This window comes from Drosophila kikkawai, chromosome 3L, assembly GCF_030179895.1.
Source record: "Drosophila kikkawai strain 14028-0561.14 chromosome 3L, DkikHiC1v2, whole genome shotgun sequence".
In the NCBI taxonomy this organism is placed as follows: Eukaryota; Metazoa; Arthropoda; class Insecta; order Diptera; family Drosophilidae; genus Drosophila; species Drosophila kikkawai.
In genome coordinates, this window is record NC_091730.1 from 21,382,886 (window position 1) to 21,402,314 (window position 19,429).

General features: G+C 45.1%; 1 protein-coding gene across 7 annotated transcripts in view; it reads left to right on the forward strand.

Moving 5' to 3' along the window:
- Rbp6 (RNA-binding protein 6) overlaps positions 1-19,429 on the forward strand; it is a 189,796-nt gene that overhangs the window by 106,900 nt on the left and 63,467 nt on the right. The window contains exon 1 of one of the 7 annotated variants that reach the window (XM_017173058.3): positions 385-1,299. The exons of the other annotated variants lie outside the window; for them this stretch is intronic. The gene's annotated coding sequence lies outside the window, so the exon portion shown is untranslated. Of the gene's footprint in view, positions 1-384; positions 1,300-19,429 lie in introns of those variants that run through there. 7 annotated transcript variants of the gene reach the window in all.

Below are 19,429 nucleotides of genomic sequence, written 5' to 3' on the forward strand. Positions count from 1 at the left end.
CCCTGGCAGTAGCTTATGCGGGCTACAAGTTAACAGAGCTCCCGGCTGAGCAGAGTGGGGGTGTGCATCCGGCGCTCGCTCTCGCTCTCAGTGGCTCTCTCTCTCTTTACGTCCGTCCCTTAGGCCCCCTTTGGCTTCCCCAATTTCTGCGGCCCATTGTCCTGCTCGCTCGCTCTCGCTCTCCTCCTCGCACTCTCTCTCTGCCGCTGTTAGCCACTTCCGCTGTTGTAATGCTTCTGCGCCGGCCGCCCGCCGACGGAGGCGGTGAAAACAACGACGACCAGCAACGGCGACAGCGACGGTGGCAGAGAAGCTCCGGTACGGCAAACGGCACGGTAGAGGAAGAGAATCCCGCTGCGTTTGGCTGTTGCTAAAAATCCTACGCAATTCGCGAGAGTCCTTCAGTCGTTATCAGACAAGCGAGTCCAGCAGTCGTTGCGTTCTGTTCCTCAGCAAAATAAACCGTGCAAGTAGCCTAGTGTGAAACCAACAAAATCTACAACCAAACAACCAAACAGCCGACAGCCCAGGAAGACCCAAAAGTCGAGTCGAATCGAGTCGAGAGGAATTAAGTCCTGCAATTCGAATATCAGCCCCCCAGTCAAAAGTCGTTAAAGGACACTCGCGGCAATCGCGTCCTGAGATTTTTGTCACCGTGAGTTTTTTGGTAATCCAACACAACGCGTTCAAGTGCAATCAACACAACAACAATCCCCAAAACAAAATCCAAAACAGGAGCAGGACATTTGTCGCGCTGTCAACCGTTGAGCTTTAGTAGTGTTTAAAAATACAGATTTCCCGAGTATTTCCACAGAGGAAATACTTGCAAATCGAACAAAACAAAGATAACAAATCAACAAAAATAAACCCTAAAACCCAAAGAGCTTCTCAAACAGTTGTGAATCGACGATAACAAAAAAGAAAAACAGGGAAAATTGAAAATCCAAATCCGCATCCGCTTCAGCAGATAAATAAAGAGCCGTGCATATAGCCAAGATCTGCCAGACAGCCGATCTTAGCCCTCTTAGAGCCGACGCAGCTAAGTCGGCCCACACAACCACATTTCCTGTCGAAGGTGTTGCTATAAAACCCATCAAGATTTCACACTTTGGAGTAAATCTGTTCTACGTGAAGCAGCCAGCGGAATTATTTCAGCAGCCGCCGCTTCCGCAGGCGACAATTAAAGCGATTAGTCCGCCCGTGACAGCCGTCGCAGCGCCGCCGCCGCCGCCGCCGCAGTCGACGTTTACGCCGCTGTCGACGACAGCAGCCGCCACAATTCCAACAAAGAAGCTCGTTGTAAGTTGCTTTTAAATAACTGAAATATCTAAATAGTTAATTTTGTTTGGGAAATCATAAATTAGTCGAAAAACTGGACTTCATTTCAATATCTACCAAAAATGTAAAGGTTAAATTGTGTCTAAATAAATATTAATTGAAGATCTAAAACAAGAATATACAAAATCAAGTTAATCAATTTTTTAGTGATTTATTAAATATTTTAAGACACGTTATCCCTTGCAAACTACAATAAATACCTTTAAACATATTAAAAAAACGAAAATATATTTTTAAAAATATTACTCAAGTAAAATTCATAAATAATTTAAATAGAACATTTAAAGAAATTAGTTTTAAAGTCCCAAAAATGATAGGGTTTTTACAGATAGTTTGAATATATTTAGACTTTATTTTAGAAATTAACCTGATAAATAAAGCTATTTATATTTAATTCAACAGTACTAAACATTCAAATTAATTTTTTTTAATCTCCTTTTAATTTTCTTAATTACACTTTTTCTAACCTAATGTCTTCAATCAAATGACTTTCACTCTCTTCCTTTGTTGCTCACATAACATGATAAATAAGCATAATATTTAACGCAATTCCAGCGCAGAAGGTCGTTATAAGTCCCCTAAATATCTAAATATCCCCCTAAATGCCACCCTCATCTCTTAATTATTAATGCTATTTAATGAAAGTTTTGGGCCTCGTACCCCAAAAGAAGTATGCAATGAATTATTTTTATGCTGGCAGCTCAAACAATTCAACGAATCGCGCCGTTTGTTTTTGTTTTCCTTCTTGAGTTTTTTGTTCTTAGCGCTTTTCCCATTTTTTTCTGTTCTGTTCTGTTTTTTTTTTTTTTTGTTTTTCTTGGCCAGGCGCGCACGCAATAAATTAATTTATGTCCAGCGTCAGGCACGTTTCGCACACTCCGCAGGACTTCTGGTCCTCGGGCACGTTTCTCACCTTGCCTGCCATCCATTACCAAGATTTGCAAGTAAATCGCTTTAAGTGGCATTGCCCGAGTGAAAAGCACAAGACAGAAATTAAAATTCCAACGACCATCATCAGCGGGCAAAGCCGGCAGTCCCAGTGGCAGCGTGGGGAGAATCTCCTCCGGCAGGACTCTAAAATTTAGTTTGTGTCCTTGCTGCCTGATAATATCGTTTCGTTTCGTTTCGTTCGTTTCATTTTCGTTGCTTCGTTATAATTTGCTTTTAATTTGTTTGGCAAACGCCAACACTTCAACGCGGTCGCCGGACAAAAGGACCTCGGCCCTATAGCTCCTGCTCGTGCTCGTGCTCCTGACCATGCTCCGTCTATCTAACCCACACCTCTGCTAAAAAAAGGCAGGAAAAAATGTCATAAAAATAATTACGCACCAGGAAAATAAACGCGGCATCGGAATTCGCGTGTCTTTCTCCCGCTACGACTCGACTCGATCCTCGACCCTCGACCCCCGACCTCTGGCCCGGGGGCTCATAAATTTTATAACCCGGCTGTAAACGCGAATAAACCCTCATCGAAAAGTGGTCATAAATAAGTTGAAATATATATTTATAGTGCGGTTTCAACTTGGTTAGAAGTTCTGATGAGGAGTCCGTGCTGCCATCAACTTTTTCTTGATGAATGTTTCAATAGGCCACGGGAATATGGCTTTATTTGAGCGGCAAAAGCGAATTTGATAGATACACTGCTGTATTTCTAAATATAACTGAAAAATACGTAATATTTTGTGGTATATCTTTAAGGTATTATAGCTAAAATTATGCGTCTTTGAGCTGAAGAAATTTAAACTTTAAAGAAACATTATACTGAATCATTCCAAGTCTTAAAGAGTACCTATTTTCTTACTCTTCTGATCAAACAATTTTATAAAGATTTCAAGAATAAATGGTTAATTCTTAAAAGAGCTGTTCTCTAAAATATAAATGATTTCAAATAAGGAAATCCAAGAAGTAACTTTCCTTTCTCAAACCAAAGTTCTTCTAATAAAAATATACCCTAAAAGCGGATTTCTAAAACCCAAAGTAACATGATTTTCTGAATTGAGAGCCCTTCAAATAATTCGCCCAAGCTCAGTTTAAACTTTGAGCTCCTCTCATCGTCCTGGCAATAAATTCGCAACCATCATTCGCCCAAAATGGCTCAGCTCTCAGCACTTTGGGCCAAAAACGAGGACTCCTCCGGTTCACCTAACAGCGACGGAGCCATCCTCGTAACCACATTAGCTGCTGTCCCACATCGCTCGAGTTGTCTAACTGCCATTTTAGATTTGTGTCTAGTGACTTGGGCTTGTGGTAAACACTTGAGTTTAATGGTTTGTTGACTGCCACGGGCTCAAAGCCCAAAGACGTTTTCTATAATAAAATTTTCGTCTATTGCCGTTGGCCATAAAAGCGGCGAAAAGCGGCACTAAACGTCGCTTCCGTGGCCCCTCGAAAATCCCCGAATCCTCGAGTCCCCGAATCCACTCACTCAACTGTTTTATTATTTACTAACTATTTTATTTGATTTCATTTCGGGCAACGCGCTTAAGGTTTCACTCCGGCCTTTTTGTGAATTGTCCGATGCCGCAAAGCCAATTCCGGAGACAGCCACATGGATTACAACTGTCTGGCTTTCGACTGGCATAGAAGCCAGGCTCTGGCCAGTTGCTAGTTGGCCTTTTTGAAAGGGGGCTTAAAGTTGCCGACCCTAGTTTGTTGCAAAATGAAAATATTTCTCTACCAAAGCCAAAAGCAAGAACAATTTTTCACCCCTCCCCCAAACAATTAGCTGTTGGAGGAAAAAGCCAAAGCCAAACCCAAAGCAAAGCGGAGCGAAAAAAGCAATTGTCAACCAAATTGGCATTGGCATTGAGTTGGCTGGGATTTGATTTATCAACATGTTCCACGTGAGGGCAGAAGAAATCATTGCTGTCAGCCAGCTGGGACCCAAGTGTGTATATATGGCAATTCCAGCATTATGGCATTTTCGTTTTTCATGTCGCCGCCGCATGAAAATGTGCGTTGTGCCAAACCAATTGGGAACTCCAGGGGAAAAAGCGAAAGAGCGCGCCCAACTGACGCGTTTCCGTCAAGTGCAACAAGCTGGGAAAAGCGAGGAAAGCGGCAACAGGGGGCTTCGCCTGGTGAAGGAGTCGCTGAAAAGGAGGAAAAGCAGCAGGAGCAGCAGCCGGAGCAGGAGGACCAGAAGCAGTACCAGCTGAAGATTCCCCCAGTCAACGTGCTGGGGTTTATTAAAATTTTAATATCAACGCGAATGTCGACAGTCAGCCAAGTAAAAAATGTGTAGCGCAAACTTTTCTGCTGGAAAAGCGGAGCAGGAGCCAAAACAGGACGAATGTCAATTCATACACGCAAAGAAATGTGTCAATTTGAAGCCTGAAAAGGGTACAAAAAAGTATAGTTTGCAAAGTGAAAAGGAAGGAAATTAAATTGGAAAGTATAGCTAAAGACTTTCTTCTCATATGAAACTAATTTGCTATTTGCTTACTTTCTGTAGTTTCTCTATGAAAATGATGCTCTCCTTAGCAAGGAAAAGCTAGAATCTATAAAGAATATTCTAACACTATAATGCCAAATATTTTTCCAACTGAAAACCCTTGGAATCGATCTTCATAAAACATAAAATTAGTTTCCGTGTAAAGTCAAAGGAAAGCTGGGGGAAAGCCAGAAGAAAGAGAGCGAGAGAGCAATCAACCCCGGCGAAGGATGCTTCGATGTCGGTATGCCAGGACGAAGGCAAGCTGGTGCTGCTCCTGCTGCTCGAGGACTTGTTCAATGTGTGCGTAAGCAAAATAAGTCATTTTCCCTTATGGGCCATGCGGCGAAGAAGCTGCAGAAATTCATCGATTGAATACAATACAAATATGTCAACGAGTCGCTTGAGATGTCGCTGCTGAAATCTCAGACTCGAAAGGAAAAGCGGGCGACCAAGCTCGGGGAAAATCGAGGAAAACTTGAGGAGCCCGCCGTCGCCTTTGGTTTAACTCATTTCAATGCGCCCTGGGGGAGTTTGTTTTGGAGGCAAAAGCAATCAGTCAGTGGAGTGGCATTCATCTCCATCCGTGGGGTGTTGAATTACGGGTATTTTGTGTGAATTGAATTTGGCATGCCCCAAGAGCGGAGAGCGAATTTTTGCCGGAGTGGGAACACCAGGACAGACTTTTCTTTCGGCTCCCCAGGATGGGTTGGCGTCACATGCCGGGCTCACACCTTGCCAGCTATTTACGAGGAACGCATTCCTTTCCATTCCCATCCCCCATCCCCCGAAAAATCCAGCAGCAGAAGCAGCTCCGGAAAAGCCAGGAAAAGCGACAACCACCGGCGGCAATCAGGGCGCCAATAACAAGGATGAAGGATGCCAAGACGCTGGCTGGTGAATTGTTATTTTATGAAATTGCAAACACAATCAAGTCGAATTCCGAATTCCTCGCACCGCTTTTGTCGCCGTGGCAGGCGCAGGCGGAAAATTGTTGTTTTCCCTTCGCATCGCCAGACAAATAAATTGAACTAATAGAGCTGTTAACATTGGCAGCCAGCAAACTTATAACTGGTTCGTTCGTTCTGGGAAATTCCTCAACTAAGATATTTGAATTGCCAGGGCGAACAATGCGGAAAAGTGGAAAAGAAACCGCCGAAGCACTCGAGCAACTTGCAAAACAAAATCCGCTTTTCAACAAGCTTTTCTTCTTTTCCTGTTCCTCCTTTTCACCCCAAAGAAGCTGGCCATTGTTTTTGTGCGTCCATCAGTGGGTATGTGTGTGTGTGTGGGCCATGTTATTAGATTCATTTCAAGTTGCCGGCCAAAGTGCACTCCAAACATTGAGACTCCGGGGCGAGAGAGTCAGTCAAAGTAAAATAAGCCAAAGAGATGCGAATGCGAAAGAACTTAAAAAAAAGAGACTAGAAGGGAAAAAGATGGGGGAAAACCACCCGCACAGGGAAAACTTGGGGCTGCGGCTGGCGTTGACAACCAGCTGAGGAAAAGAGGAAAAAGCCTCGGCCACAACACTATAAATGTGGGTAGTTTCCAAAAGGCGGCACAAAAGAAACCGCAACATCAGCAACAAGATAGGGCCAAAAGGGGCTGGGAAAAGCAAGCGACCAAGGGGCGGGGACGCTCTGGAAAAGCGGTGGGCGGGCCAACACTTATTTCAAACAATTAACTTGATATTGTAACGGGGCTAAGGGATGCTGATGCCGATGCCGATGCTGCTGCTGCTGTTTTCCAACCTGCTCAACCTCTCGAAAGGTCGTCGGGGCCAAGTCAAATATAACGAAAGAAAACTCTTGGCAGCATGTGGCCAAGGGAAAAGTGGCGGCCAGCGGGCGGCGGACGGCGGACTGGTGGCTATGGACTCGGAAAATGGGGGCCAGTGCGGTCCCAAAGAAAAACATAATAAAATCAAACCAAAGTGAAGATGCCGACGCCGCCACGGCACACGAAAGTAAAATAAACTAAAAGAAAAACAAAAACTCACGAAAAGCAAAGAGCTGCTCAGGAGTTTTCCCCGCCGCTTGGCGCTCGGCGCCCGTTGTTGTCTCTTGGAATTGCTATCAGTGTTACAGCTGGCGGCGGCTTTTCCCCCGCCTGCCCCACCTATTTCCTAGCCCCATTGCCAGATGCGAGGCCATCAACAGCAGCCGTCGCAGTTTTTGGCTGCGAGGCGTCAACTCTTGTGCTACAACTTGAACACGAAGTTCATCAACTAACTTGAGGGGGGGCGTCGCCGGGGAAGGGTCCTTCAAAGCGGGGGGCGGGGCGGAGGCATGCCACAAATGGCAGCGTCCAAGGCGTTACTCAGCTTGTTGTTCACCCACTCCATCTCATGCACTTGGCGAAAAACAAGACAGGAAATTTGAACTTTAAAGAAATTATTTTAAGGTTCCGAAAGTCCTTTTGTTGTCCATAGAAATCAAATTCTTTTGCGTGTAAATTCTTATATAAAAATTATTACAAAATTAAAACTCCTTCATTTGTTAGAAAAAAGTTGAAAAGGATCTCTTAGAGGAAACTATTTATAATCCTGAAAAATCGAGTTATTCTTTAAACATTCAAAATCAAATTTCAATTCTTTAATGATTTCTTTCTTCTTTTCATTATTAAATCTGCTCCTTGGCTCATTTTCTCCCAGTGCAGTGCTCCTGTTGTGGCCATTGTTGCTGCTGCGTGTTTGTTTGCCACCGGAATGAATATTGCCCGTACTAGAAGCTCTCCATTCTCCCTCTATCGCAGTATTTTTCTCTGTCTTTCGCTGGGAGCCCCGAAGCTGTTTGGCTTGACTTGGCTTCCACAGAGCTGATGAGAGAGAGACACCAGGCCAGACTTTTCTCGAGGGCAGGCCGGGCACCTGTCCACCTGGTCCTCCTCCTGCGCTCCCAAATCCACCTGAACCTTTCCACCTGCTGACAACATCAACAGCAGGTCTCTGTTTTTCTTGTCCCCCTCCATTTGTTTGTCTTACAAATTTACTTACGCTTATTTGAGCTGGAAATGAGCTGAGGCACCGGATCAGGCTCAAGTCCGGGATGAACCTGGGCGGAGGCCTCCCGAGAGGGAAATATCGTTGAAAGTTTTTCGGCTGACATTTTTATTTCGCGTTGACAAACACACGCGGCGTATGCGCAATAATTTACAAAATTATTATTGTGTCAAAGCAGCTTGGTCGGTCAACCTTTCGAGTTCGAGTCTGGTTTTCCTGGGCTTTGGTTTGGTTTGGTTTGGTTCGGGGGCAAAAATGCTTTCTATATGATTAGTTGACAGAGCAGCGACGACTGCAATTTTTGGTCGAGTGATGAAAAACGCCAAAAGGTAGCGAAAGTAAGGTAAATATTTAACCAAATTGCAGGCAGCGGGAAATTGAGAAATTGAGAAATGGAAATGAAAGTGGAAGGGAAGGGAAGGAGAGTGGGGAAAGGGAAATGGAATGGCAAATTCGCTTTCAAGGGAAAGACAACAACAAAAAAACAATTACAATTACCTATTTAATCCCTGATGATCGGTATAATTGCATAATTCACCATGATTTACTGCCGGCCATACGCTCTATGTGCATTTCAATTGCCAATCAATCGCTGGCCCACCCACCAATAAGGTTTCCCTCCCTCCCAAACCCACACGCACACACATACACACGCGTGCACACAATAAACTATTTAGCCAATTGTTACAAGCAAGCCGAACCCCGCTTTTCACCGTCGCTGAACCGAACTGAACAGGACAGAGCACAGGAAATGTTAAATGATAATGCGCGGCACGCATAAAATGCAGTCACTCCCCCACGTGCACAGGCACACGCACACGCATACGTATACGTAATTTTTATTGCGTATACGTAATGCATTTTGATGGCAGACAACGCTCGGCCGGCCACAGCGTAACAATTTAAATCGTCGGCGGTCATTTACGTGCACACCATGCAAAATGCATTTATTGCATGCCAGAGCGAAGGGCGGGCGAGGCGGTGTGTGTGTGTGTGCTGTCTACTTTACGGCGCGTGGCTGTTATTTCCGCTTTCCGCTTTTGCTTTCCACTAATAAAAATCGTTTAAAAAACCGCATGACAGAGGCAGCAGCAGCAGCTGTAGCTGTAGCGCACAGTCAGTTGTTACAATAACAGCATTAAATAATAACAATCATGTGTAAATTTGCGCAGCGCGTCCTCGATCCTTGCCCTGCTAGATTTATGTGTCCCGACAACTTCAAACTGCAACGTGGCGCAATAAATCTGGAATCCGAGGATATCTTACCCGGCTCCTTGGCCCTGCTCCTTCCCCCTTGGTTGCTGCATTTGCCGGCTAAGCTTATTTGTCTCTCCGCATCTTCGTCTGCCATTGTCTTCCATTACTAAAATTAAAATCCAGGCAAAACGCGCTGCGATTCTATTACCAAAGTGACTCACACCACCGCGCAAGCTGGGGAGGGGAGAAAAAAAATAGAGGGGACTCGCGACTGTTTCCTTCAGCTGCTTTCTCTATTTTTTCTTGACGGCTTTTACACTTTTAAACGGCGCTGCGGAGCGTGTTATTTCCGCTGCTTTTAGTCTGTCTGGCAGCAGGACTTCCACTCTGGCTTCTGTTTCAGCCGCTGATTGTGACTCTGTTTTTGGATGTGCCTGTGGATGTGCCTGTGGATGTGGCTGTAGATGTGAATCTGGATCTGAATCCCCCCGCTCGTCCTGCCTCTCTGCCATCTGTTGTTTTTGTCGCTTCCCTCCCCCCTGTTCAGAGTATGTGACTTTGTGTGTGATTCGCGTCTTGTCTTTTGGCAACGAAAAATACGTTAAATTAAATTATGATTTCAGCTCTCTGGCTCCGCCTTCTCGGCCCATCTGAGTTCGTCTTCCCTCGTCTGCCTGCTGTCCCGTCTCGCTTCTGTTTTCATATTCGTTAAATTCATTTTTGTGGGGAATTTTTATTTATTTTCCACGTTCGTCCTTGCAAAATATTTGACTGCCTGTGCACGTTCATCAGGCCAGGCCCCAAAAAGAACACTTGGCGAAATATTTGTTTTAGGTCAGGTGTTGCTATAAGAAATATTATTCAGATAAATATGTTTGGAAAACAAATTCAGGGAAAAAAAAACTAAAATGTTTATTAGAAACAGAAAAACTTGGGAGTCTTAGGCCTTACACAAAGGTATCTTTTGTGTATTCAAGAATACAGGCTTTTGCGTAATATTGATATTTAATTTTATATGTTTAAAGTGTAATAATATCCCAAGCAAATTTATAAATCTTAGAGAATTTTTCTAGAATTTTGTATATGATATTTCGGAATAAGGGATCTTTACAAAGTTAGAAAGACTTCTATTAGGAACTTACATATTTTTTTGCTTTGCTTTAAGTAATTTAGAAATGTTTAAACACATTCCCAAACTTAAACTTAAATGTTTGATGGATCTTATACCTTTTTTTCTGCCAGTGCAGGGCACAGACAGACACCGACAAAGGCGGGGCGAGTCAGTCAGTCACTTAGCCAGTCAGTTAGTCAACAACAGCCGAGGCAGCCAGGAAACCAGCGAGGCGTGCGTGCCTCAATCCCTCCTGTCCCGCTCCGCTTTGCCTCTATACCATTCCGCTTTGCTCCTGGTCCCGCTTCCAGTACCCAGTATCCATCCCTGTCCCCATTCCATTTCCATTTCCATGCCGGTCGTCGGTTCTCGTTCTCGTTTCTCGTTTAGTTGTGCGGGCTGCAAATCTTCAACAATTGCCCTGATTTATAATTTCTGCTTAGCAATGCAAAATACTTGAGCCGCGTTGGGCCTGGGCTCGCCGGGCTCTTTGGCTCTCTCCCCTGGAAAATGAGGAAATGGGGGCGGCTGGCGGCTGGCTGATGGAGAGGGGGCGTGGCATTGTGGGGCTTCGCATCGCCGTCGCATGTGTTTGGCTTAGCATACAAATATTTTGCTGTTTGTTTGCCTTGGTGCGCAAAGTGGGTGGTTTTTTCGTGGAAAAGAACTGTGATGAGCACGTTGACAAGTGAGTTGGCAGGCCTTCGGGCCACCCACCGACCCCTCCTCACCTAGAGCAGAACCCTAGTGCCTCTGCAACCCCTTCATCAGCCTCCGGAATACTCATATATAATCCAAGCAGCTGCGTTCTGCATCAGACGTCCGCCTGCCTCGTCATAATGTGGCGCTGGTAGTGCGCTTATGCATAATTTACCCACTCAGCACAGTTGGCAGAAAAGCCAGAAAAGGGGCGTACACGGTGAAAAACAAAAAATAAACATAGAAAAGCAGGTCCCCTTTGTCATGTCATCCATCCGAGAAAGGGGAGTCTAATCCTAATTTACATTCAAATATTTTCAGTTAATTAAATTTCCCAACTAGACCACTCATTACAAGCCTAATGAATATTACAAATATTTTTTAAGTCTTAATTTTTGCAGTGCATAAAAACCGAAGAGAGGTGAAGGAAATGCAACTGACTGCAGCTAGGGGAAGCCCAGTGACTGGCGATATCGCTTTGACTTTGTAAAGCGACAGAGCCTGCGAGCTGAGAGGCTTTCCCCGAAAATAAGAAAACTTGTGGGCCCTGCCGAGCTCTGTCCAATTATCTTCTGATTTATGATTTCTCATTAATTTCCCAACCAAATCTCAGCCACGTACGCTGATAACTGGGCCCGGTTTGGGGCCCTAAGTATAGTATGTGGCGGGATATATTCCACCGAAAATAGCACAGAATTTTGATAAAGCAAAAACTTGGAACCCGGGCTCGTCTCAAGAAGCCTTTGAATCTGGTGTGCCTTTCCTTTTGGGAGGGGTAAGGGCCGCAAGGAGACTTATTAGAGAGCGTATCCTTTGAAAAGAGTGACTGAAAGGATGACGACGACGAAGGCAGAGCTCAAAGCCATGTTGTTTGCTGACTGATTGCTTTGGCCTCCGACCCCACTGGAGCCCACTGAAACCCACTGAAGCCCCCTGAACTTTGCAACCCTCTCGTACCCATGAATAGTAGCGGAAATGAACGGAAAAGGGGCTGAGCTAAACGCAGAAATGCGTGCGCCATAAATTAAAGTAGTTTTAAGTATTTCTGTGCCGGCCATTGTTGGGTTCTCATTTCGTAGCTCTCCCTTCCCGTTTTCTTCTTCTGTATCTTTGGGCTGGAGTTTCGGGATCTGGTTTTGGGTTTGGGGCTGGGCCTGGACTTGGGTTTGGGTTTGGGCTTTGTGGCATTCGCGGACCGCCCGCTGCTCTGAAGTTTGAGGTCGGCGCTTGTTTCGCCCCAAAAATAGATATACAAATGTGTTTTAATGGTCGCATTTTTTCCGTTTGCCGCTCTCTCGTTCTCGGTTTCGTCCCTTTGTTGTATTACGTTGGCTCATCCTGCGTCGTCCTTAGCGTCCTTAGAATCTGTGCGCTTTGTTATGCCGCTTGTCGTTTTTCTATGCGACTGAATTTATTTGCTCCGCGCTCTCCGCCTTTTATCCTGTGCGTGTTTGGCCGCCATTCGCCATTCGCCAAAAGTTTCCTGCTTTCTCTAGTTCGCTTCTGTTTTTCCCTATTTTTTCTTGTTGTGTGTTGGAGCTTTTCCTCTTTGGCTCATTGTCTGGCCTGGTTTTTCCCCGGCTAGGCCTAAGCCCAGGGTGGCAAATGGTTTTGATTTGATTAATGAATGTTCTAATTAAGCAAAACCGTCACCTAGCCCGCCCCGGAGTGGCCCGCTTTTGACCTTGGCCAAAAACAATCTAGGCCCGAACATCGGGGATAAAGGAAAGTTTTGCCTCCTGGGCGGAAATGGAAAGACAAATTATTTGCTTCGAGTTTCGAGTTTCGTTGTCGTTTTCGTTCTCGTTCGCCCGCTCTGTGTGTGACTGCAAGTGATTAGCGTTAAATGACGGGAATCGGGGGAAAACTTTATCGAAATTGACTCCAAATGGACACCACCACACACAATTTCAATTACCTGCAAGTTGTGATTGCGATAATTATGTAATGGCCGTCCGCCTAATGATGATTGGTCCTGGAGTTTATGAGCCCGGCAATTACGTAAGCGGGCGTAGGAGGAGCCAGAGGAGCAAGGATTCAAGGATGTGTTCAGCCCCGTTGACCCTCCTTGACTTGTTGTATTATGCAAATTTAAAACTTTAGCTTTAAGCACAAGTTGCGGCCATATCCAGGGTCCGTCCCATTCATGTCCTGGGAGCCGAGTCCTAGGAGTCGTGTGTGAGCGCCTGTCTGCCATATAAATTTAAACAATGTTGAAAACATGCTGCGTTGGCACTTTTTAACCACGCTCCCAGCACAGACACACACACACACACAGCACACACACCCAGAGCACACACATCTGCTTAAGCACAGGCAAGCATTTATGCTCCGCTCGCTCGCCAAAAGTGTTGCATACATCGAGGGGCCTGCCGCACAATTTACATGCACACACACACACACACACAGGCGCATCCTTGGAGCAGCTTTTCTGTGAATGTGTGTGTGTATGTTTGCCGCCTATGTGTGTATTTAATGTCGAAATTATGGACGACAATTTTAATGACAATTCAACTTAACATTAGAACGACAGGGGCAGCAACATGCGACCAGCATCAGGAACGACTTTGTCGGTCGTTAGTCGTTAGCCGCTGCAGCAGCGGCAATAATGCGGATCAAGGGGGTTAACTCGAACTGGAGATACCCTGGAAAGTGAGAGGAATAATGTATATAATTAAATATATCTATGAGAAACTTAAGAAATTCCTTAAAATAGATTAGTTTATATTAATAAACAGAAATTCCTCTTTAGATCTTAGATAAGATATCCTTTCCTTGTTCAAGTCCGATCAACCTATTAGTGCTACCAATTAATGAGTATCCTTGGCATCGGCAACAACAATGGCCGGGGCTTCTCTATGGCATCGGCATCAACGGCAGCAAAACAGTTTCCGCATCCGCCAGCCGCCATTGTGCCAGGATGTCAATGCCAAACACACTCGCAGGATGAGGGGGATAGGGAGGCGGTGGGGCAGAGGCAAAAGAGGAGAGCAGCGGAGACACACACACTGACACATGTGTCCTGGTCCTTGCTCCTGCCTTTGCTCCTGCTGTCGACGACAATGCGTGTGAGTTAAATGTATGCGCATAAATTAATAATTAATTACACAGAATTACATTTCGGGCTTGTTGTATAATATTCATTATTGTTATGCATAAATAAGGTGACTTGCCAGGACTTTCTCCCCCATTGTCGTTCTCGTTGTCGCTGTCCTTGCCGCCCCAACCAATTTGTGAACGATGCGCCATTTTAGTTTCTGCCATGGAGCTCATTAAAATGCCAACTCAGCTGAGATCAGTTTGGTTTCGGTTCGCTTCGGTTTCGGTTTCGGGGAGCTCAACTCTTTGGCATCAATCTCTGAAAATGTATTTATTTGCCGGCCATATATTTCATTTGATTTACAAGTTTAAGCTGGACAACAACAACAGCAAAAAAAAAAAGGAAAGCAGGATATTCAAGCCCTGCATTTGCATTCCCTTTGATGGCCAGTTTCCCTCAGCTCCCTTGGGCATATTCAAATGCTGATTTCTCTATGAACAACCAGCCCCATTATCCCTTGTCAGTGACAGCAGGAACGTGTTTATTGGCTCAGTTCGCTGGGACATTTGCCGCATAAATATCAACGAAATTAAGGAGCAACCGGAGGCTGGCGCACGGCATTGGGAGCTCCTTCTGTCAGGGCAATAAATCAACAAGGAAGACGAACCAACGAACGAACGAACGAACGCTTTTTGTCCTGCCCAAGCAAATTTCGAAGGAAATTGACCAAAAAGTATTAGTAACGGAAATTGCACAAATTTTGTTTTGGGATCAGGACCACATGTGTACGTGTGTGTGTGTGTGTCTGAGTGGACGAGGGTGTATACTGTGCGTGTGGCCTGTCCCGTCTGCCTGTGTGCCAGTGTGCGATTGCGGTCATTTTAATTGAAAGCCAGACAAAAACAGAGATAGGAGAACGGAAAATGCGGCATTGATGGAGCATATCGAATTATGCATAACTAAGGATACCCGAAACGTGCACTGCGAAAATGTAGGTCCTCAAAAAATACATTTTTAATAACCCAAAAAAGGGGAAACAAAGGGGGAAGCCTAGTAAGCTGAATGAGGCGAATCGGAAAGGATTTTACTTTACTGAAACAGAGACTTTAAAATAAAATAAATATTTTATGTCAACAGATAAAGCTCTAAATATTTATTCCAGGCTCCAATGTAAATATTTTTTAAATGCCTAAATATTTTCTTATTATTTAAATAACCAATTTACTAATAAAACTCTGCTGAAATTGCAATCTCTTAGCCTTCTTTTATACACATATTATTAACAACCTTATTCCGAACAGTGTAAGAGGAAATGAACAAGGATAATGCTTCAGTAATCTGCCTGGTTATATATTTCCTGCTTATCTGGCCCTCAGAATGGCATCCTTTGGCATTTGTCAAACTTTCTATCAATGCTCATATTTCAAGCCGACTCGACACGCTCTTCGCCGACACTCATAAGTATGCAACACTTTTTTCCCACGACGAAAAGGATTGCCTTGTGGAGAGCCTCCCCGGTCCACCCCTTTTTATTTTGTATAAAATTTGCATGGATAATTTGTCACTTTGAATGATGTTGAAGCTCTTTTTCCGAGTGGGCCGCAACCAATCCCTTCCCGGTCCTGGCCCGGCGGCAAAAATTCTTGCGGGAAGTGCGGCAAATGTTACAAATTGTTGTCGTTGAAACTCACCCCCGGTGCGACCAGCCGTTGAGGCTCGAAATTCGGGCAACGCATCAGGAATTTCGGGGCAAACTTTAATAAACCCGCTTTAGCCGACTAATTTCACAATAAAACCAAATGGCAGCAACGCAAATAATAAAAAAAAAGGACATCCTAGGTGGAGGCCCGAAAGAAAAACCCTTTTTAACGTTACATTTTATGGCACACATGCGCTAACAGGTTTAAAAATTACATTTAATGACAATTGGCAGAGTGCCGCGGTCCTTCGGCCTTTTCCCCACCCTGTGTTTCCCCGCCTTTTCTCCCGCTTTTCCGCCGCTTTTCCTTTTGTCGCTGAACATGTGTCGCCGATTCGAGACATCTCCACAGTTCCGCGCGCGCAATTTCCAGGCAAGTTGCTCCCATTAGCCACATAATTTTAAGTGTGTGCGTTGCCCGAGTTTCCCCGGCCCTGAAGCTCCCCCGCTCTCGCGGAACGAGCTCATTTAATATTAAAAGGATTTATGAGACATTTTCCTTTCATTTTGACAACGAACGTTCTCGGCGCGACGCTGGGTTGGGCTGTCTGAATGGCGAATGAAAATTCTGCCCGTTGCCGTTGATGAAATTTTCGCTTAACAGAATTTGCAACGCTTGGCGGCGGCGGCGGCGGCAAGGAAGGAGCCTACGCACGGTTAAAGGGTTTTCCATTTTCCCAAAGCCACCCCGCCCTTGCCCCTCAATTTCCGTTTGCTATTGTTGTGTGAGCTACTCTCCCGGCAACTTTGCGCTGGTTTAGCTTACGCTCGGGAATTATTTGAGTGCTTTTTCGGAAAGCGTTCCGCAAACGCCCCCCCCCCCCCCCCCCCCCCCCCAAACCGGAGCGTGTGAAAGAGCAGACGCCTCTGAAAGCCTGTGTGTGTTAGTGTGAGGGTGTACATTTTTGACAGATTTGAAAATTATTATGCAAAATGAATAATTTAGTTGAAAGTGTTAAATTGATTTGGCCTTTTCCACTAACATACCAGACATCGGGATGCTGCGTCTTCTCGGCAGATGATGGAGATGATGGCCATGTCGACATCGCTTTTCCTCCTTGACTGAACATCCTTGCGAGTCGGATAAGTCCGGATAATGCCGGGTTATCGATAGGCAGCTCGGTGGGAATGAAATATGCATTGCCACTTGTCAACTGTGTCTCTGGGCTCCGATGAGAGGCCATGATAAAGTGTCGATTTTATTGTGTTTTCATATCTATGCTTGTATGTGCCATGCCTCATTAAAATCTATGCTGGGAAAGGGGAAAAGGAGCTGGATAAATAGTATTTATGAAGTACGAAAAATGGGGAAAGCTGAGGTGTTGAATTGATTGATGGTGATGTCATTTCCCGGTTTCCTGGGGGGCTATTGTAACTATTTTATTATCTTTAATTACCTGAAAATTATAATGTCATCCGAAAATATTTAGAATTATCTCTAGATGTATAAGGATGTGTTTTTTAGTTTCATAAGAAATTAGTTAGAAAAAGCTTCTCAAAATCTTTATTATCTCTTAGATATTCTATCTACCAAGGTTAGAAGCTTTATTAAACCCTAAACTCTTATATTTACTTTTAAAAATAACCTTTCTCTTGTTTTTATTTACAAGTTAACCCTAAAGCTTCCCCGTTTTTCCCCTACCCTCACTTCATTTTTACATTATCACTTGAAACAAGCACATCCAAGGGAGGGCTACTTCCTTGTCAGAGATGCATTGTAAGCGGTCCGCCTTCTTGAGCTTCCGCGTGTCGTACTCCTTGATCCTGCTCGCTGCCCCCTTGCTTGATCACGCCCACTCCTGACGTCATTTGTCGAGCTTCTCGACATTACCGAAACGGCCAAAAAGACATGACCAGACACTGTGCCAGTTGTCTGGCCCGCCCACTCGACCTCCGACTCCTTGCCCGTCCCCCGACCGTATATCCTGCCGCTCATCGCAGTCCTTGTGGCCAATATTGACATTCCTAATCTGTGCTCCGCTGCGGCGGCCGTTAAAATGCCGTGTCACTTCGTTAGTATGCGTGTGTGGTGCCATTTGTATCTGAGTATCTGCGTATCTGAGTGTTGCCTTGTAGCCTTGTATCCTTGTATCCTTGTGGCCCCGTTTATCCTGTGTGTGCTCTGCGGCCTGTATTTGTCTTGAGGTCGCGTTCGGACTCTCGGCCTGGGTGTGTTTTGCTTTTGATTCATGCCCCGCTATCAGCACTGGGCGTGTTCCCGAAACTGGTTCATTTATATTTGATGATGACATTGCCGCCGCCGCCGCTGCCGTCGACAATCAAACTCCCGGCTCCAGTTTATTAGTTTAAGTAGCTCCATTTTGGGAGTGATTAGCGTCCAGGAAGAGAGGAAAATTTAAGGGATTTGCCTAAGGCAGTCTCTTTTCATATCTCACAATATTATAGCTCGATTAAAATAGTTGTAGTAACTCTCAGCTAGTTCCTTTCTATCTTGATACCGACAAGTGCTAATTTTTTGGCCAGTGCACATTGAAAAAAAGACACCCAAAGTGCTGGCCACTGCAGTTTTGAATCGCTTTTTAACAACGCTACAATTTCTGTGCCCATTTTGTGGCTGGTGATGATGAGCCACCAGGGCGCTGTGCTCCAAGGGGGGTGTGGTTCCAGGGGCTCGACGTTGTCTCGGACGTCATGTTGTTACAGTTACTTTCTTGCAGCGCCACTCTCAACTTGATTTCTGCTCGTTTTTTGGTCTTGCAAATTGTTAGAGGGAACGCCCGCGGTGCCAGCCCCAAGCCCTCCACAACCACAGCCCCCGCCCGCCAGTGAGTCCTCCGTAACCTGGCTAAAGTGCAGCATAGACAAAAACAAAAAAAAAATGGACAAGTGGGGGGGGAGGAAAAGGAAACTAAGAGCGACAAGAAGAAGCAGCCAGGAGCCAGGAGCCAAGAGCCAGAGTCTCAGGACTCTCTCTCTCTCTTCATGGGCCAAAGCGATTTGCCTTGCCAAAAGCTGCACGACCAACTTTGTAGCAACATCTAAAACGCCCCTCTCTGGCCATCTCGCTTCCTCGCACTCGCCCTGCGACAGCACAAGTGTTTTAATTTTACGACATTGTATGAATTTTACTGCTGGCACTGCAGAAACATCAGCACCGCTGTTACATATCGTTAGCTTCCTTAACGGACATATCCCACATCGCCAGCAAAGTCGGTGAGAGGCAAGGAACCGGGGGCATATTCCAACGCCTCAAACCCCCGTTGTCTGTGCCGTGCTCATAAATTGCAGCTTGCAAGCGTCAGTGCAATCAGCGTCATCAGCTTCATCCGGTTTGTTCGAGGAGGGTCCCTTGAACCGTGGATTCTGCCTTTCCATGCCCTCCTCCCTCCCGGAGCCGCAGCCTCTCTGAACTCCCAGCCGGGTGCTCTCTGGGGTCTTAGCTAGCTTAGCTTGTGGGTAATTTTTTCAAAATTATCCAAATTAAAATGGTAGAGAGCTGCGCTCGCATATCGCATATCGCGTATAGCACATCGCATATCGTTGCCGGGCCCACTGTGCCTTAACTGCCGTCACTTAACGTTAACAGTTTACGCTTGCCTGCGGGCTAAAAAGGCTGGCGTTGCACTGCACATACACACGCACAGCTAACACACGCCCACACTGCGGAGAATTGGAATGGGTTTTCAGGACACTTTAAAAAGAAAGATAAGTTAGGAAAATTATTAATAATTCAAAAACTGGAATTCTAAAAATAAATACTATAATAAATGTAAATACTATAATAAATTTAAAAAACCAAGATTTCATTGAATTCAAAAGCTAGTTCAATTAGTTTCCATATTTTTCATTCTTTTCCTTGACCTTTTCTCTCCTATTTTAAGTAGTTTCCTTGACTTTGGCTATATCCTTACGCTCAGTGCACATATGTATGCAGGCCTGGGGCAGAC